Source organism: Eretmochelys imbricata, chromosome 28, assembly GCF_965152235.1.
Source record: "Eretmochelys imbricata isolate rEreImb1 chromosome 28, rEreImb1.hap1, whole genome shotgun sequence".
Taxonomy (NCBI): Eukaryota; Metazoa; Chordata; order Testudines; family Cheloniidae; genus Eretmochelys; species Eretmochelys imbricata.
Genome location: NC_135599.1, coordinates 7866183 through 7886978, shown reverse-complemented (window position 1 = coordinate 7886978; position 20796 = coordinate 7866183). Strand labels below are relative to the sequence as shown.

Here is a 20796-nt window from a genome sequence, read left to right as displayed (position 1 = left end):
AGGGTGTCCCCATTGACTTGGTCCCGTGGGGCCCTATTGCTCTGTGGATCAGGGCAATTCTATAGACTCCGGCCACTAGGCCTTACCCCATAACACTTGACATAACCCTGCAGTGTAGGTCAGGGAAGAGTGTGCGTGTGTGGGGAGAACCTTCAGCAAAAGGGGGAAAAGCGTCTTCCCAAGACTGCCATTTCTGCTCCTTCTGCAGAGTCCCCGGGGCAGGAGACCCCTCAGGAAAGTTTCCTTTGCAAGGCATCAATAATAAAATTGGTGAAAGTTCAAAATCAACATGGCCTGACATCAGAATTCCAATGCCCTAACCCGGAGCGAACGCGAATGGTCTGGCGTATTGAATGCAGTGCCCCGTGCCAGGCTGCAGCTGATTTGGTAGTTCTGGTGCTCAGAGAACAGGCCACAAAAAGGCCAATTCCACCCACTGTGAAAAATCAGCATGGAGCTAAGGGCAGAGCAGGGGTTTCTGCTTTCACTCCTGCTGGGGCATGCAGGGAACCCCGGGGCAATCCTCAAAGAGCATCTGGAACTGAATTGGGGAAACCGGTCTTTCATAACAAGCAGCTCAAGTGTAGATGAACTGTTTTTTGTTTTGTTTTTTTACAATTTCTTATAACACTAAATAATCCTTCAATCCCAGTGTCACAATCCATGAAATTGCTTCAGCCTTGTAGTTTGCCCAGGGTGAAACTGAACATCGCTTCACATACAAGTGAGTGGGGGTCAATCACTTTTCAAGAGGGACTGCGTAGAGAAGACAAGTGTTGTGTTTCATTCCTTATGTCCCGGCGCCATCGTGTGGCCATCTCCTTTCCCCACCTTTCTGTAACAAGTTTTGGGAGTTGGCAGGGAAACTGTATTTCGCCAGGAAAGATGCAGGAACAGGGGCTGCCTGCATGTACCAAACACCCATAGAATGAGGCGTCCGTCCTTGTCAAACAATCATCTCCCTCCTTCGGTTCAGTGGCCGCTACTGTTCGTTGTCCCCAGGATCGGCAGCTGCATGATGAAACCCCTCTGTGCCGAGCAGGAAGGAACACAAAGATTTGCTTTTAAAAGGAGCAGCCGCCTTCCTTCTTGAGTCAGATGAATTTATCTTCATTTCCCGTGTCTTAGGGGAGGAGCGGAGCTGGGGCCAACTCCTGCTGGGATATAGCTCCCCTCCCCCCTTGTTCAGTCCCTGGGGGCCCCTGTCTCCGCCCAGACCTGAGATGCTGCCCCCCACTCAAACCCACCCTCCTCATTCACTCCGTGGCTGTCACTGCTTTGCTTGCACAGTTGACACCTTTGTGACACACTCTTTTGAAGTGCATTGGTGGTATAGTGGTGAGCATAGCTGCCTTCCAAGCAGTTGACCTGGGTTCGATTCCCAGCCAATGCAGTACTGCATTTTGTCCCCCTTGTTTGAAATTGGTCTCATTTCAGTCACACTGTGTTATAAGCACATTATTTTACGAGAAACTGCTCCTTGTAGGAATTTGCTACTGGTAGCAGTTACTCCTACGTAAGGGACAACCAGTGGGGCCACTGGCCGATCGAGAAGCTAAAGGAGCACTCAAGGACGACAAGGCCATTGCGGAGAAACTAAGTGAATTCTTTGCATTGGTCTTCACGGCTGAGGATGTGAGGGAGCGACCAAACCTGAGCCATTCGTTTTGGGTGACAGATCTGAGGAACTGTCCCAGACTGAGGTATCATTAGAGATTTTGGAACAAATCGATAAATTAAACAGCAAAAAGCCAGCGGGACCAGCTGTGAAATTGCAGAACTACTAACGGTGGTCTGTAAACTATCATTTAAACCCGCTTCTGTACCGATGACTGGAGGAGAGCTAATGTGACGCCCATTTTTAAGAAGGGCTCCAGAGGTGACCCCGGCCATGACAAGCCTGTAAGCCTGACTTCCGGGCCGGGCGAACTGTCTGAAACTCTCATAAAGAACAATATGGCCAGACACAGAGATGAACAGAATTTGTTGGGAACCGTCAGCGGGGTTTTAGGAAGGGGAATCAGCCTCACCAAGCGGCTGGAATTGTCTGGGGGGGTCGACAAGCTGGGGACCGAGGGGACCCCGTGGACTCAGATTTTCAGAAACCCTTGGACAAGGTCCCTCCCCAAAGGCTCTTAGGCAAACTAAGCTGCCCGGGGGTTGCCTCCCTGAGCACCCCGGGTCCCAGCAGCCCCCGGCCCGTGTCCCGCTCCCCAGGGTGCAGCGGCCGGGGTAGGTGCGGGGTCCAGGGCTCCCCAGAGTGGCCCAGACTCCCGGGGCGGCTCTTACCAGAGCCCAGCTCCCGCTCCTGGCCGGGGGGCGGGACAACGGGAAAGGGGAGGAGCAGGGGGCGGGGCCACGGGAAAGGGGAGGGGCAGGGGGCAGGGTCCTGGGGAAAGGGGCGGGGCAGGGCCACAAGGAAAAGCAGAGGGTGGGGCCAGGGAAGGAGCAGGCTTTGGCGGAGGGGAGGAGCAGGGGGCGGGGCAACGGGAAAAGGGCGGAGCAGGGGGCGGGGCCTTGGCGGAGGGGAGGAGCAGGGGGCGGAGCGGGGGGGCCGTCGTTCCTGGGGTTCGCGGGCTCAGCGGCGTCACTAGGGGGAGGGGCCGAACCCTCCCCTGCCCGGCCGCCCCGCGCCAGCCGTCGCTGAGCGCTGCGCATGCGCCACGCCCGCCGCGAGCCGGCGGAGACTCCATCTCCCAGCAGGCCCGGCGCGCCGCAGTTTCCGGGCATGCGCAGCTGGCGCCGGGGTGGGGGGGCCGTTTCCCCGCCCCTCGTCCTGCGTCAGTGGCGAGAGCCGGGCCCGGGGACCGCCCCCCCCCCGCGGAGCCTGGCCTGCCCCTGCCCCCCCGCGGAGCCTCCCTTCCCCTCCCCCCCAGTACCGAGTATGACAGGCCCCGCCCCCATTCAGAGCGCCGCGTTCCGCCCTCGACCGTTACATCCGTTAACGGCCCCGCGCCCCTCCCCCCGATATCCGTTAACGGCCGCGCCCCCCCCCCCGATGTCCGTTAACGGCCGCGCCCGCATGTCTCTGGCAGCCGGGGCCTCCCGCGCGCTGTCTGCGGCACCGGGGCGGGTCCGGGCTGGCGGGGGGCCCGGAGCCCGCGTCCTTTGCGGCTCCCCGGGGCCTGGGGAGGCGGGTGCGGCCCGTGGTGCAGGCTGGAGTCCCCCCGGCCCGGGGCGTAAGCCATGTCTTGACCAGAGACGTCGCTCGACACCCGAGCGCCCCCCGGCCCGCGTCGGCGGCCCGCGTCCTCACCAGGGAGCGGCGCCGCTCGCCGCAGGGGGTCGCAGGGGAAGGGCTTGCAATGCCCCATAGGAACCAGCGTCTTCTGCACTTTCCACAGCGTGCATCCCGTGACGGGAGCTGTAGCCCACCAACGCTTATGCTCAGATAAATTGGTTCGTCGCTAAGGTGCCACGAGGCCTCCTCTTCTTCATAGGACCAAAACATTCTCCCAGGCGTGACTGGAAACACGGCTTCAACATCCCAGGGTGCGGCTTGCTCCCTCCCCTGATTTCATCTGCAGCCCACAGTATTTTGTGCCTTTTTTTTTTCAAAAAGGCTGGCATAGGCCATCTCCAGGGAAGCATGGACTCCACTCAGCTGTGCACTATTGTGGTGAGCGTTGCAAACACCACACAGGCTGTATCCTGTAGGATATTTCCAGAGCTGTGAGAGGAACTGCCGTGCAGGACATGACAATGTCCTTCACGTAGCACTGCTGGAAACCATGGAACGAAGCAATTCCCAGTTGCTGTTGGCAGTTGCCCAGCAGCTGAACATGGCCTAGTGCTGTTCCGGTCCCGAGAAACAAGCACTGACTGGTGGGATCACCTCATTATGCAGGTATGGGATTACAAGCAGTGGCTGCAGGACTTTCGTATGTGCAAGGCCACTTTCCAGGAACTCTGTGTGGAGCTCTCCCCGGCTCTGAAGTGCATGAAAATGAGACCTGCTCTGATAGTGGAGAAGCGAGTGGCGATTACTGTGTGGAAGATTGCAACTCCAGACTGCTGCTAATCACTGGGGAATCAATTTGGAGAGGGTAAATCCACCGTGGAGGTTGCTGCGATCCAAGTAGGCAGGGCCATTAATCGCCTTCTGCTAGGAGGAATAGAATCATAGAATCATAGAATATCAGGGTTGGAAGGGACCCCTGAAGGTCATCTAGTCCAACCCCCTGCTCGAAGCAGGACCAATTCCCAGTTAAATCATCCCAGCCAGGGCTTTGTCAAGCCTGACCTTAAAAACCTCTAAGGAAGGAGATTCTACCACCTCCCTAGGTAACGCATTCCAGTGTTTCACCACCCTCTTAGTGAAAAAGTTTTTCCTAATATCCAATCTAAACCTCCCCCACTGCAACTTGAGACCATTACTCCTCGTTCTGTCATCTGCTACCATTGAGAACAGTCTAGAGCCATCCTCTTTGGAACCCCCTTTCAGGTAGTTGAAAGCAGCTATCAAATCCCCCCTCATTCTTCTCTTCTGCAGGCTAAACAATCCCAGCTCCCTCAGCCTCTCCTCATAAGTCATGTGTTCTAGACCCCTAATCATTTTTGTTGCCCTTCGCTGGACTCTCCAATTTATCCACATCCTTCTTGTAGTGTGGGGCCCAAAACTGGACACAGTACTCCAGATGAGGCCTCACCAATGTCGAATAGAGGGGAACGATCACGTCCCTCGATCTGCTCGCTATGCCCCTACTTATACATCCCAAAATGCCATTGGCCTTCTTGGCAACAAGGGCACACTGCTGACTCATATCCAGCTTCTCGTCCACTGTCACCCCTAGGTCCTTTTCCGCAGAACTGCTGCCTAGCCATTCAGTCCCTAGTCTGTAGCGGTGCATTGGATTCTTCCATCCTAAGTGCAGGACCCTGCACTTATCCTTATTGAACCTCATCAGATTTCTTTTGGCCCAATCCTCCAATTTGTCTAGGTCCCTCTGTATCCTATCCCTCCCCTCCAGCGTATCTACCACTCCTCCCAGTTTAGTATCATCCGCAAATTTGCTGAGAGTGCAATCCACACCATCCTCCAGATCATTTATGAAGATATTGAACAAAACCGGCCCCAGGACCGACCCTTGGGGCACTCCACTTGATACCGGCTGCCAACTAGACATGGAGCCATTGATCACTACCCGTTGAGCCCGACAATCTAGCCAGCTTTCTACCCACCTTATAGTGCATTCATCCAGCCCATACTTCCTTAACTTGCTGACAAGAATACTGTGGGATACCGTGTCAAAAGCTTTGCTAAAGTCAAGAAACAATACATCCACTGCTTTCCCTTCATCCACAGAACCAGTAATCTCATGATAAAAGGCTATTAGATTAGTCAGGCATGACCTTCCCTTGGTGCATCCATGCTGGCTGTTCCTGATCACTTTCCTCTCATGCAAGTGCTTCAGGATTGATTCTTTGAGGACCTGCTCCATGATTTTTCCAGGGACTGAGGTGAGGCTGACTGGCCTGTTGTTCCCAGGATCCTCCTTCTTCCCTTTTTTAAAGATTGGCACTACATTAGCCTTTTTCCAGTCATCCGGGACTTCCCTGGTTCGCCACGAGTTTTCAAAGATAATGGCCAATGGCTCTGCAATCACAGCCGCCAATTCCTTCAGCACTCTCGGATGCAACTCGTCCGGCCCCATGGACTTTTGCACGTCCAGCTTTTCTAAATAGTCCCTAACCACCTCTGTCTCCACAGAGGGCTGGCCATCTCTTCCCCATTTTGTGATGCCCAGCGCAGCAGTCTGAATAGTGTCTCTGGGCAATGTGCAGGACATACTGAATTGTTTTGCCGCAATGGGGTTCCCTAAGTTGGCAGCCGGTATCTAGCGGAGTGCCTCAAGGGTCGGTCCTGGGGCCGGTTTTGTTCAATATCTTCATTAATGATCTGGAGGATGGTGTGGATTGCAGCCTCAGCAAGTTTGCGGATGACACTAAACTGGGAGGAGAGGTAGATACGCTGGAGGGTAGGGATAGGATACAGAGGGACCTGGACAAATTGGAGGATTGGGCCAAAAGAAATCTGATGAGGTTCAAGAAGGACAAGTGCAGAGTCCTGCACTTAGGACGGAAGAATCCCATGCACCGCTACTGACTAGGGACCGAATGGCTAGGCAGCAGTTCTGCAGAAAAGGACCTAGGGGTGACAGTGGACGAGAAGCTGGATATGAGTCAACAGTGTGCCCTTGTTGCCAAGAAGGCCAATAGCATTTTGGGATGTATAAGTAGGGGCATTGCCAGCAGATCGAGGGACGTGATCGTTCCCCTCTATTTGACATTGGTGAGGCCTCATCTGGAGTACTGTGTCCAGTTTTGGGCCCCACACTACAAGAAGGATGTGGAGAAATTGGAGAGAGTCCAGCAAAGGGCAACAAAAATGATTAGGGGACTGGAACACATGAGTTATGAGAAGAGGCTGAGGGAACTGGGATTGTTTAGTCTACGGAAGAGAAGAATGAGGGGGGATTTGATAGCTGCTTTTAACTACCTGAAAGTTGGATCCAAAGAGGATGGATCTAGACTATTCTCAGTGGCAGAAGAGGACAGAACAAGGAGTAATGGTCTCAAGTTGCAGTGGGGGAGGTTTAGGTTGGATATTAGGAAAAACTTTTTCACTAGGAGGGTGGTGAAACACTGGAATGCGTTACCTAGGGAGGTGGTGGAATCCCCTTCCTTAGAAGTTTTTAAGGTCAGGCTTGACAAAGCCCTGGCTGGGATGATTTAGTTGGGATTGGTCCTGCTCTGGGCAGGGGGTTGGACTAGATGGCCTCCAGAGGTCCCTTCCAACTCTGTTATTCTATGATTCTATGATTCTAACTGTGGTGGGGTGATAGATGGCCCGCATATCCCTATCTTGGCACCAGACCACGTTGCCACAAAGTACATAAACAGAAAGGGAAACTTTTCTATGGTGTTGCAAGCGCTGGTGGATCACCAGGGGCATTTTATTGACGTAAACATGGGATGGTCTGGGATGATGTATGACACGCACATCTTTAAGAACACAGATCTGTTCAGAAAGCTGCGAGCAGGGACTTTCCATACTGCAAAAGCACCCTTGGGGACATTGAAATTGCCTGTTTTCCACCATTCACAGATGATTTGCTATATACGTCAAAGAGAGATCAATACGGTGATATCACAATATTTACAGATCATTTAAATGTTAAGTTGTCCTTTCGATCTCTGAATTAGCAGAATACAGCATAGACAGGAACTCTAACCTTTAAGAAGATAAATGTAAACACACAAAAACAAACATTATCTACCAATATGTCTCTAAAGGTTGAATTTGGGTCATTTATCCTGCAGGATGCTTAACTCTTTCCAGTCATGTGTCACACCACCTCTTTGCTTTTCTGTTTTAAGATTTATAAGGGTTGGTTTTCTGTTGTATTAATCTGATGATTTGACAAATTGATGAGTTGATTCCAATGCAGTTAATTCATTGATGGACTGATTTGACCTCAACTTTCTACTTGTATGGTTTAACCCTTATTTAGTTGAGTTGGGTTTGTAGTAGATTAGCCTTCGATGTGTATTCTTGATTTGATTAGTTCTTTTTAATAAAGTGTATAAAAGAGACATTGAGTCATATTTCTTTTAATAAGCAATATGGACTGGAACCATAGAGATTCTGGCTGGAGCCAGTCCACCTCATAACTTCATCATCTCCCTCCAAATTGACCCTTTGGTTTTCACAGGGTGCCACGTCTCTCAGCTCCATCTTCATCAGGGGGAGGCGGGGGCTCAGAGCTTCACAAGGGAAAATAAATCCGCCCCGCCCAGGCTTTTGGGAGTGTGTATGAGAGATGTGTGGCTAAGTAGGGAGAAGTAACTGAGATGGAGGTGTTTGGGTTCTTGCTCTGCAGTCACTGTTCTGGCGAGGCCCACTCTGGGCCCCTGTCTGGTTTGCCCAGGAGCAGTGTTCCCTCTAATTGTTTACATCCATGTGCGGAATTAATTTTGTTATGTGCCCCAATATGGAAGTGGTGTGTGGTGGGGTGGAGCCAAGGGGTTCAGAGTGTGGGATGGGGCTCAGGGCTAGGGTAGAGGGTTGGGGTATGAGGGTGGTGTTATGCTTATAAGGAGCACACGGAATCTTTTTCAAGGGGATAAGGCAATACACCGCATTTATTGAGAGGACAATTTAAGCATTAAAATCAGCATATGGTTCCATTTATACACACACAACAAAGGTTCTGCAGCTGGATCTTATAGTTACCAGTCCATAGCGTTGCTCTGTCAGTTCCATTGGCCAGCTGAAATTGCACACGAGGGAGGGGAGGAGCTGGAGCTGGATCTCTGTCAGACGCATCTGAAGCTCTGATGTTGATGAGGAACAAACCCAAAGTCCTAGGGCAAGTACACCCTCCTTTTATAGTAGTAAGTTCCCATACAAGTCTATAGACCTTGCTGTGTCACACCAGAGCGTTAATCATAAGATAGTCAAGGTTGCTCCCAATCAGCATTATTTTGGGTTGCTACTGGGAGTATCCGCAGGTGTTTCTTATCTCGTCCCTCTGGCTCCACTCTTTATCTTGTCCTTGGGGTGTATGCCTTTGCTTTAGGGTCATCAATCTGCCATGCGGGTGATTCTGATAATAAGGTTAGTGCCTCTCGACTTCTCCACTCCCCTCTCGACCATCTGGCCCATCAGTGCTGGCACCTCCTGTATCTTCTCTGTTAGCATGCCAGACATTCTTCACTCACACACACAACAGTAAATAATTTCAAAAGCAAGAATTGCAGCCATAACACGTCTATCCTTCTAAAAACAATCATTAACATGTAAACCAAAGAATAAAACCAAAACAATTTCTTCTTACTAATTCAAAGCTAACAAATTAAGAAAAATGGAGCACAGTTTACTTGAGACAATTTCTCCCCATTACGCTTTTGGCCTACAGTGTGCGGGCCCTGGCTGGGGGTGTGGGCTCTGGCGTGGGCCCGGGGATGAGGGCTTCAGGGGTGCAGGCTACCTCAGGGCTGCGGCAGGGAGAGAGGACCCCCCTCCCTCCAGTCCTCTCTCGCTGCAGCAGCCTGGGGCTGGGGGAGAGCACCTCTCCCCACACATGGCAGCTCTGGGGTTGGGGCCAGGTGTGATGCTTCTCTCCCCAGCCGCGGCAGCTTAGAGGAAACTTAGCCCAGGAGTTGTGCCAGGTCAGGCCAAGCTGAGGCTGGGGGGGTCTGGTTTGAAGGGTTGTAAATGGAGGCGAAAAGCGTGCACGTCTCAGACATTGTGGGGCTGGCAGAGTAAATGTATGGGTGTTAACAGAGAGACAAGGTGAACCAACTTGATATTACCTTGCCCATCTTGCCTCTCTAATATCCTGAGACCACCACAGCTACACCGCCACTGCGTGTGTAAATGACATCCTGGGGCATTGCTGAAAGTAAGCAAACTGAACAGTGCAGTTCCTAGGTTTCAGAAGTCAGAGTTTTGCTGACGTTAAGATTCTGCAAAAGGGTGACATCCCACCAGGCAACCTTAAGTTTGTGTTAATGAAGGTCCTCCCACCCCCATTTTATTAATACTAGGAGGAGAGGCCATGGCTTCCCTCTAGATATTAACCAGGTCTTCTTCAAGTGCCTGCTCATGTTAATTCCGTGCTAGGCATGTGCATGCCATGTGCACAGAGATTCTTCCCTTAGTAGTGTCCATAGGGTCAGCCCTAGCACCCCCTGGAGCCTCATACCAATATATGGGGTGCCGCTGGCCCCGCGCCCCCCCTCAGTACCTTCTTATCACCTGTGATGGTTGCTGGGACGTCTTCTTGCTCTTGCAAGGGTTTCCCAGACTAATGGTTTGGACTCTGTTTTGTTGTAGATAGTTGTAATTAGTGCATTTAGTTCCCAGTTTAGCATATAGAGTGTAAATAGCTGTCCGGAGCTTAGAGGGATGTCATCCGAAGGACTGGGCCTGCCTTGGGATCCAGGTTTTAAACCGTGCTTCTCCTATGCCAGTGAGCGACCCACATTCGGCCTGTCTGAAATGCCTTGGGGAGGCTGAAGTTAAGGAGAAGTGGACGATCTGCAGAGGCTTTAAACCAAGGACTCAGAAAGAGAGAGACATTTGCGTGAAGGCTATACTGATGGAGGCAGTCCTCGGACCGTCCTCGGAGCCGTCCCACTCCGAATCAGCATCAAGCACTTCGGCTGCAGTGCATAGCGTGTCTCTGACATCATGTTCTTCCCGACATCGTTTTACATCCCCGGTGCCGAGGAAGAGGCACAAGATGTTGCGTGCTGGAAAAGGGTGCTCTTTGGTGCCAGAGCAGGACACACGGGGAGTATCTGACCTGGTGAAATCCATGCCTAGCCACTTGTCCTCCTCGGAGCCATGGTTGGCCTCCAGCATCTGCGACAAGGGCACTGAGCCTAATCCAGGACCCACCTCCGACTCCCAGGAGCGGTAATGGTGTCTTGCATCTGATGGCCCCCCTGACTCTGGAAGTCTTCTAGGCTGAAAAGGACCTGATGTCCCTCCCGATACCACCCACTCCCCAAGGGGCCAGACTGGCCATGGCTACTGGGGACAGAAGTGTGCAAAGAATGGAGAGCTCCTTAGCCAGACTGGCACCTTTCCAGGGTAAACGCTGCATGGCCCTGCTGCATTGGTCCCTGACCTGGCATTGGTCAGCAAGCCCACAGGTCGGTCTGGAGGCAGAGATGGGCACAGCTCCCCCATGGTATGCAAGTGAGGAGTCTGAGGTGGAATTCTTTGTGCTACAGAAAAGGTATCAGTACCTGATGCATGCACCAGACTTCATGCACCAGATGTGGTCCATGGCCTTACCCCGCCCGGCCCCGGATACTGATTACGGCACTGACCCCAGCATCGAGGTTGCTGAAATGGGCCAGACGGAGGCGGGTCAGACTGAGGAGGAAGTACCAGTCCCTCCAATGATGCTGGCTTCCTCAGCGTCATCGTCCCCAGATGAGGTGGTGGCAGGTCCCTCGAACCCACTCCCACCAGAGAATTTCAGGGTTCATCAGCAGCTCCTGCAGTGGGTTGCCAGGAACTTGGGGCTGCAGGTGGAGGAACTAAAGGAGTCCACCCGCAGCCTAATTAGTAGCATGGCTCCCTCCAGAGTACTCCTCCTGGTTAATGAGGCTGTGCTGGGGCCATTGAAGGCCCTTTGGCAGACCCCCTCCCCCTCCCGGGTCAAGGGTGGTGTTGGTGGCCAATGAGAGGGATAGGCAGGGACAGGCCAGTGCCACCCCAAAAAATAAGGAGGCCAAGAGACTGGATTCATTCCGGAGGAAAGTTTATTCTATGGGCAGCCTCCAACTCCATATCTCGAACCAGCAGGCCTTGCTCGGGAGGTCTGACTTTAATTTGTGTGACTCGGTCCAATTCAGAGACTCCCTGCTGCAGGAATGGAGGCAGGAGTTCTCTGGAGGAGGGCAAGACAGTGGCTAAGGCCTCCCTCCCGGCAGCTCTCAGCAGCCAGCACACCTCCAGACTCCAGGAATCATTTTAGATCACCTCAGCCTCAAAGGTTTTTGGGGGGCCCAGAGGCAGGGAAGGGCTATAAGCATCACCAACCCCTGTTTTCTACCTCAGCCTGTCAGTCGAGCTCAAGTAGATACCCTGGACGGTCCAGATGGGCCTTTTGAGGGTGTGCCAGACTTTATCCAGGATCCTTCCCTCCTTTTGTTTTTGGACCACCTGTTTTCTTTACACACTGCGTGGTCCCACATAACATTGGACCTTGGGGTACGCAGCACTGTGACTGCCGGGGTACACTTGCAGGTTTTGTTCCACCCCCCCCAACCCCATCGCTCTTCAGGGACCCTTCTCATGAGCAACTTCTCGGCTGGGGGATGGAAGCCCTCCTGCGTGTGGGGGCGGTTGAGGAGGTCCCTCAGGATTTGAGAGGGAAGGGGTTTTACTCCTGATATTTCCTAATCCCGAAAGCCAAAGGGGGACTGCGGCCCATCCTGGACCTGCGTCACCTCAACGAATATTTCAGAGAATGCAACCATGGGGGTCCTGGTCTTCAATCTCTTACTTAGAAGCCTAAATTTGGCTAGGACCTCTCTCCTAACTCTGCCTATGTCATTGGTACCTACATGTACCATGACAACTGGCTTCCCTCCAGAACTTTGTTTCACGGGATTTTTCAATGGCCCTTGTTTGCTGTTGGCCCTGTCATCTCTGTGTGAAAGGCCGGATCCTGCACTGCTCTCCAGTGCTCTGCGAACTGTCATTAACACATCCTGAATGGCAGTGCAGTTAATCGTGAAGTTCCTAACTCATGCCGGACATGCTGTCTGCCATGGATAGGAGCAACGTTAGATTACTTTTGGCATTCCTGGAAGAGCTGCACATGGTGGACCATGGCTTCTGGGCTAGTGAAACAAGCACTGAGTGGTGGGATCATATCGTCATGCAGGTCTGGGATGAAGAGTATTGGCTACAGAATTTTTGGATGAGGAAATCCACCTTCATGGAACTGTGTGCCGAGCTTGCCCCAGCACTGAGGCACAAGGACAACCAAATGAGAGCTGTCCTCTCTGTGGAGCAGTGTGGAAGCTGGTGACTCCAGATGTCTGCCGGCCGGTTGCGAATCAGTTTGGAGTCGGGAAGTGAACGGTTGGGGCTGCGTTAACACAAGTGTGCAGGGCCATTAATCGCATCCTGCTAGGAAGGGTAGACGCAGTTCCATAAACAAGTGTATCATCGTGCCAGTGACTTGGTGAGCCTCCCGGAGAGATCGGGCTCTGAGGAGACAATCGTCCAGGTATGGGTAAATCGTTGTCCCTTGAGAGTGTAAATGAGCGGCTACCCCTGAGAGAACCTTGGAACATACTCTCAGGGCTGCTGATAGCCCGAAGGTGAGCACTCTGTATTGGTAGTGGTTGGGTCCCAGAGTGAATTCGAGAAATTGTCTGTGAGCCGGTAGGGTTGAGATGTGAAAATTGGCATCCCGGAGGTCGAAGGCTGAAAACCAGTCTCCCTGTTCCAATGCTGGAATGATCAGTGATAAGGTGACCATCTTGAACTTTTGAGCCTTAACAAACTTGAGAGCTCTGAGATCTAGTATGGGTCTCCAACTTGTTTGTATCAGGGTGTAAAGATGTATCTCAGAGGGATTGTCTCTGTCTGGCCTAGGGAGGAACAGAAAGTCCCGCCGTTCACTGAGCTGGTCCATTGTTATGGGCATACATGTCTTAGTGCTCTGGTAGAGTCTGTGGGATCCTAGTACCGTGCTTTGTTGACAATAAACCTGGCTGGGTGCCTTCATTCCTTAACGGATTTTGTGGTCATTGGGCGGTTAGCTCAAGGTTTGCCATGCCAGCTGTCTGGGCATGGCTGGAGTGGCACAGAGGGAAAACACACACACCCAGAACCCCCCTATTCCCAGTGCCCCTCAGTCCCAACCCACAGCCCCCTCCTCTGTACACTGCCCCTCAATCCCGACCCACAGCCCCCACCTTCCCCCTCAGCAGCAGGTGATTCTGACTCCTTCGGGGAGCTTTTCTTGCTAGGTTTTTGTGTGTGAATCGCCTTGTGGATTTTACAGCACGTTGGAAATTTCCATATTAAATAGGAAGCTCTGCTCACCTTCCCCCCCCACACCTTCTCTTTTCTCTCCATAACTGGAGCTGAAGCATTTCATTTCTTAATTCCCGAGGGGTGAGATGTATGTGTATAATACAGATATTTTCAACATATTTCCCCCTTTGGGCTTAGAAATTGAAAACTGATTTTTTTTTTTTTGCCAACCAAAACCTGAACTAATTCAGAAACCAGAAGAGAAGAACAACGATACATTCAAATCAAAGGGCCAGAACAGAACAGCAGAGAATTTTCCATTTGGGGGATTTTGTTTTCCCAGGCAAACAAACCTCTCCAAGGGGAAGTGCAGAGAAAAATATTTCACTTGCCTGCTTCAGAATAGCTTGGCCGAGACACTCTGGCTGTGTTTCACTGTCATGGGCTCACTGTGGACTGGAGCATTTTAATAATTTTGGGGGAAGTCCCAGGATGTTTGGGGGAAGTTCTGAGTATGTTACCTTTTGAGATAAAAAGTAGACTCCCGACCTCTTTTAGAAATCTTGTGTTTCAATTGGTTTTATTTCAAGCAGGGATCCAGCAGGCCAGTCTGACACCTTGGGAAGATTTTTGTTTGCAAGAAGCAACATGGTCTGTCCTTGTACCAAATAGGAGATGGGTGTTTGGAAGGGAAGGGAGAAGAATAAATGCATCCAAGGAGGATGGGATTCAAACCCATGCATGCAGAGCACAATGGATTAGGAGTTCATCACCTTAATCACTTGGCCACCTCATCTGAGCTGCTCAGTAGCAGACAGAAACTCCAGGGGAGGTAGGGACAATAAGGAGTTTTTAAATATGTTAGTGGAAGCAGGGTCTGAATGAGCTCCCCCTCTCCCATCTAGTGAGGAGCTGGGGGAAAGACGTCAGGAACAGACCGAGTTTGCACAGACCCGCAGCTGCGCAGCACAGTGGAGCTGCTTTGCCAAAATAGCTAGTTTTGTCTGGCGCTGGGTTACAAATCACTGAGATGTTGTTATTCTTATTGCATGAGTAAAGGTCGGCAGAGATTACTTACCCTGCCCTGATGGAGGGGCTAGGAGGGTGAGGTTCTGTCTTTTACTGGACTGCAGACAGCTGATTGAGGGGGTCGCCCTAAACTGAGCCTGACTCGCTGAACAGGGGGAGAGGGATGCTAAATGCCAGGGAAAAGGTGGGGGGATGACAGGTGTTTCTGTTTGCTGAGGTGGCTTGTGCCTGAAGATATGCTCTGACCTTTCCCTGTTCAGTGTTTGAAGGCAAAGCTAATTACCCTCCAGGGAGAGTTTGTTTCTGTTCAGTGATTAGCAGAGCGGAATTCCTGGCACGCGCCTCTCGGGGTTCTGTCCCAGACCTGGCGTCAGGACAGGGGTGCGAGGAAAGCCAAGGCAGTGGATGTACTGGCAGTGAGGTTCCCGGCTGCCCAGGGCAATCGCGAAGAGCTGAAATCACTGAACACCTGGGTTAAGCAGGGGATCCTCAGAGCACGGCAGGTCTGCACAGCAACCCCAGAGACTTCTGAGGTGGGAGGTGAAGCCCTGCGAACACACCTCTGAACGCTGGGTCTGCACGGACCAAGTACAGCCAATTGCGAGTGGGGTGCCATGGAGGGACAGGGGTGAGGTGTGTTAAATGGGCGTTTGTGTGTCAGACTTTCCCACTGCCAGGTGGGAAACTGAGGCAAAGGACACTGCCCAATGCCCTGTGGGGTGGGGTTTTTGCCTACGGTTGCAAGCTTTTGAATGTGACTGTCGCATTTTCCCAAACTAATGCGTCGTTCCCTTTCCCGTTTATGAAAAGGTCTCTTTTGTTATACACTGACCAAGACCTTGTCAACGCTCCCGGGTACGTCAGCATAACGGACTTCGCTCTGGGGTGGGAAATGAGCCACACCCCAAGTAACGGAAGTTACACTGACCTCACCCCTGACCCCTATCAGTGCCCCACCCCCAGCACCTCCAGACCCCACTGCCTCCCCCCAGTGCTTCATTTCAGCCTCGGCACAAACTAAGCCCTGGCAGGCAGCCTGATCACAGCCGGGGCTGGCTGGGCACCCAGCTCTGAAGGCAACGCCACCGCCAGCAGCCGTGCGGAAGTAAAGGCGGCCTGGTCTATGGTGCATTGCCACCCTGACCTCTGCGCAGCTGCCGTGGCTTGCAACGCCTGGCACTTGGCCTGTGGCTCCGGGCGAGCTTTGTTCTGTCACACAGGGCTGCATCTTGCCAGAGCCCACGGCCTCCCACAGCCCTCTGGCCACTCCTGACTCACCGGGGCACCGTTTCCGATTTTGGGGAACGGGGGGCAACTTTAACTGTGATTCCAGGGGCTACTTAGGCACCTGAAAACTCTAGGGTTCTGTTGCAGATAACTACTGAGGAATTAGCTGACAGAAGCACTGTATCTAATTGTTATAAAGAAAGAACAATATATACAAACTCCAGTTAAAGCCACATTTTAAATTTCCATGTCAATTTAGAGCAATCAGGAGCTAATACAGCAAGATATTCCCAATCCCAAACCTTGAAATATCAGTCCTGGAGCTTTAGCGCAGATCTCAGAAACACACGTTTGATATGTTGTACGCTGTCTTTCGTAGAGATAAATAAAAATAAATAAAATCTGCTTACTTTCTCTAATGGAAACACTCAATGTTTCTGCCATTAACACCTCTATTTTAGTCAATTGTTTTTCACTCCACTAAAAAACATATTTACTTAATTCTAACATATGCGATTAAGGTTTTTTCTCCTTTATTAAGAGAGGGAATTTAGTTTTCTAATTATTTTGGTATTTAGGTTTACCGATCACAATCATGTACGTGACTCACTAATATTTCACCCCATCATTGGTATTAATATCATACTTGGAACTGCATTTACTTTCATATGAATTTTAAGTTACTTTACAGCTATAACTAAAAATAGAATTTGAAAATAAGCGACCTTCATCTGCAGGGTGTCTACAGTTTTGTGTTTAGGTAATTTTTTTTAAGTGGCACTGCTAAGGTGAGTACAAGCTAAAGTTACATTCTAGAAGGACACGATTATTTGTACCATTTTTAAGAACATAAGAATGGCCCTAATGGGTCAGACGATGGTCCATCTAGCCCAGTATCCTGTCTTCCAGTATGATGTCGTTACTGGAAAACGAAAGAATCTGTAGCAGCAAAAACTGTCACAAAACTTTACATTTGCACTTTGTCCCCGGAGTACGGTGCAACCAAGACAAGGAGCTATAGATGCACGTTCCCATGGTTTCTGACTTTCTCAATGACACAAGGATGCTTCCTACAGCTCACTACATAGTCTCATCCCCTGCTGTGTGTTCAGTGACCTGCTGGGATTTGGGACATAGAGAACGTGACTGACATTAAACCAATTCCAGGGAAGGCAAAAACACATCCCTGCATTGGCCGGGAATCGAACCCGGGTCAACTGCTTGGAAGGCAGCTATGCTCACCACTATACCACCAATGCACCTGCAAAAAGCAGCTGTCCCCGGTTTCACATGTACTAGTAAAATGATTCATTCCTGCACAGCAGATGGGTGGACAGGTAGCAACCTGTCAGTTCTGAGCAGAGACAGGTTCCCACAGTGACTGAAAGATGGGGAGAGGTGTGCTACATCCCAGGCTGAGGTGTTGTAGGAGTAGGATTTTATGTTGGTATTCTGTATAATTTAAAATAAAGCATAAAAAAATAAAAAATAATAAAAATAATAATGTAGCATGTATGAAATGTACTGGTGTATGATTTAATCATATCCTGCCAGCCACACTTTTTGAATAGCAGTAAGGAATGGCCTAATGGGCCATTTGGTAAAGATACATCCGCGGGAATCTGTGTCTGGGCTGATTTCAAGGCAGTAACAGACCTTTTAAGGTCACCACTTTGCTGTAGGTTTAGCATTTTAAAATAAGTAAAAGAATGCAATGATTGTTTTTCCTTTGCATTGCAATTTGATGTTCCTGTTCAAAATGTTCTGTGTAAATCAATTCTGTTTTGTGTGTGAATGAGGAATGTGTGTTTAAGAGATAAGTGTGAAGGCTGTTGCTGAACCAGATGTACGAGGGAGGAACCGGAGCCAGACCCCAAGAGTGCCAGGAGGCTACAACACACCCCTACTGAGATGTCAGAAGAGGGCAGATTAATGACTCTAAAGATGAGACAGGCACCTATCAATGGGGACAAGATAGCGGTGATCAAAACCAGCCTGGGATAACTCCCTGAAAGACTTGATAAAAGAACAAAATAAAGAATGAAAAGTTCAATTTAAAAAAACAAGCACTCATCAAACAACAATTAATTACAGCATGACGGTGCAAAACTCATCAGCCCCAGTGAAGGAAAATCACTATATAAACAGGGTGCCTTGCCATGAAACTTTGGGTTCATCCTGCCAAGACTTCCCCGGAGCATCGTATCGCGACCAACAGAACCCGACTCTTCCCTACCCGTGATCAACCTAGCTGGCCACTAGATTGATCCCAACTCTGTACTAGTAACTATAACATTGACTGGTGGGACAGTGTGTGTGGGGGGGGGGAGGGGGTGTAATTAAATGCATATGCTGATTGTTGGATCTTCAATAAACACAGCATATTGCCTTTTCCCCTGAAAAAGATCCCGTGTGCTTCTTATAAGCATAACAGTGTCGCCAACCCCACCCCTCCCCTCAGAGAAGGGAAACAAAGTTAAATGACCAGAATGAAAAACCTTAGCGGAGACAGCTCCTTTTAAAGTAAATGTTTGTGTTTATTCCCACTGTGTACAGCGAGGTTTGATGTTGCTCATTCCAGTCCTCGGGTTCTGTGGCGAGAAGGGATGATTCAGGCTGAGGGAAGGGCCTGCGTCCACATTGCTGCTGAACTTTGGTTTGTGGTATTATTACGGGAACACAAAAGAATCTGGAGCAGCAAAAACTGTCACTAAAATTTATATTTGCACTTTTGGTTGCACCATGCCTGAGCATGGAGACAAGGAGCTACAGATGCACGTTCCTCTGGTTTCTGACTTTCTCAATGACACAAGGGTAACTCCTGCAGCTCACTACGTAGTCCCATCCCCTGCGTCCCCCGCTGTGTGTTCAGTGACCCGCGGGGATCTGGGACAGGAATTCTCTCATTCCACTGATTATGCGATTAGCTGGCCCAACGTGACTGACATTAAACCCATTCCACGGAAGGCAAAAACACACCCCTGCATTGGCCGGGAATCGAACCCGGGTCAACTGCTTGGAAGGCAGCTATGCTCACCACTATACCACCAATGCCTCTGGCGAAAAACCATTCTCCCAGGTATCACATGTACTAGCAAAATGACTCACGCCGGCAAATGTACTGAGCACGATGGATGGACAGGCAGCCACCTGTCAGTCCTGAGCAGACAGGTTCCCACAGTGACTGAAAGATGGGGAGGGGGCCCCACGCCCATCCCTCGTCTGGGAGAAGGGACATGGGCGTGGAGATAAATTCCCATATGACAAATCTTACCTGAGAAGGAAGGAGCCAGCGCCTTTTAAAGCAAATGTTTCTGTTCGTTCCTGCTACCTCCAGAGGGGTGCGTTGCTGATTCCAGGCCTGGGGCTCTGCCGGGATCGGGGACGATGCAGGCTGTCACTGAGCTGAAGAAGAGAGATGATTTCTAACCGGGACGGCCACCTCGTCTCCATGACACGTGTTCGTCCGTCACCTGCTAGTGGGTGTGTGGGACATGAAGGCAGCTCCCGCTCCTGGGTCTCTCCTGAGGAAATAAAGTTTCTGTGCAAAATAACAAAACTTTTCTCCAAAGGGAGGGAAAGGAAATGGCCACATGGCGCCAGAGCACAAGTTTCAGAGGGGCAGCCGTGTTAGTCTGTATCAGCAAGAACAATGAGGAGTCCTTGTGGCACCTTAGAGACTAACAAATGTATTTGGGCATAAGCTTCCGTGGTGGGTTCAAGAAGTGGGTTTTAGCCCACGAAAGCTTATGCCCAAATACATTTGTTGGTCTCTAAGGTGCCACAAGGACTCCTCGTTGTTTTTTCCAGGGACACAAGGATTGTAACACAACAGGATTCCTCTATCTCCCCTCTCCTGGATTCCAGGAGCTGTTGGGTTTCACCCTTGGTAACCTGCAAGGCGGAGACAGTTCTACTGATGGTGACACTGGGATTGAAGGATTTGATCATATTATTAAAAAGATTAGTCGGAACCTGAGCTCTCAGTTCTGACAGGCTGGTGTCCTCAATTCAGTTCCAAAAGGCCCCCGGGACCCCGCACTCCCCAGCGGGAGTGAAAGGAGACACCCCCAGCTCTGCCCTTAGCTCCAGGCTGACGTATCAGGGGTGGGGGGAATTGACTTCTTTGCTGCTGAGAAGGGAGCCAGGCCAGTTCTCTGGGGGCCAGCGTTCCCAGCCTGAGCCAGGCGACTTCCCTGCCTCCTGGGGCCTGCAGGCTTGGACTGGTCCTGGGGACACCCTGCTGCTCACCGAGCCACTGAGCCAACCCTTGGGAAAGGCAGCGGTTTTGCTCCCTACTTCAGCCTTGTCTGAGCAGCGCTCTGGGGAATCCCCGAGAATAAAGACTCAGCACTGCCAACTCTCAGGAGTTTGCCATGAGTTTCAGGAGAATGATTGTTTTCCGTAAAGCCCCAGCTCCTGGAGTCACCTGGCTCTGTGATGATTTCAGCCTTCAGTCTCCAAGAAAAAGTAAGTTTCGAGCCCTCCTGGCTGTGGAGAAAGCTACCGAACGGGACCCCAGGGCACGCTAACAGCTCAGCAAGCAGAAGGCAAATAAAAAGACCCCCCCCAAAGCAATTATTTTGATGTCGTCTCATGATTTTAAAGCCAATCTCGTGAGTTTTGAACTTTTGGGGTTGGCCATACTGCAGACTGATTGCTGAAAACCCTCCCCCCGCCCCCGATCCAATCCACCCAGACTTTCCTAAAGCATCTACTCCTTCTTCTGTCGGACACTTGCCTGCAGCTGGGAATCCCAGTTCCTGGAAGTGCTTTTCCACAGCCAGTGAGTCCCCACAAGGGCTGAGTCTCGCCACAGGGCTGTTCCGGGGGCCCTGCCCCACCCCAGGCCGGACGGGGCAGTGACCTCACAATACCCCTTTGTGACTACCGGGGACCCTGTAGGGGGGGCAGCTCCATGCTGGGCTCTGCAGTGCCCTAAAAGCCCATAACCCTGCTCCTCACAGCCCCTCCCCCTCACAGAGACACCCCATAACCCTCCCCCAAACAGAGACACCCCATGG

The 20796-nt window shown here is 51.1% G+C and overlaps 3 non-coding genes across 3 annotated transcripts; 1 reads left to right on the top strand and 2 right to left on the bottom strand.

Annotated features, from left to right (window-relative positions):
• The first annotated feature begins 1321 nt into the window (after positions 1–1321).
• TRNAG-UCC (transfer RNA glycine (anticodon UCC)) lies at positions 1322–1393 on the top strand. Its single transcript has one exon. It is a non-coding gene; the product is annotated as a tRNA-Gly (tRNA).
• Positions 1394–16959: 15566 nt separating this feature from the next.
• TRNAG-UCC (transfer RNA glycine (anticodon UCC)) lies at positions 16960–17031 on the bottom strand. The gene has a single exon. It is a non-coding gene; the product is annotated as a tRNA-Gly (tRNA).
• Positions 17032–18754: 1723 nt separating this feature from the next.
• On the bottom strand, positions 18755–18826 carry TRNAG-UCC (transfer RNA glycine (anticodon UCC)). The gene has a single exon. It is a non-coding gene; the product is annotated as a tRNA-Gly (tRNA).
• Positions 18827–20796: the final 1970 nt, after the last annotated feature.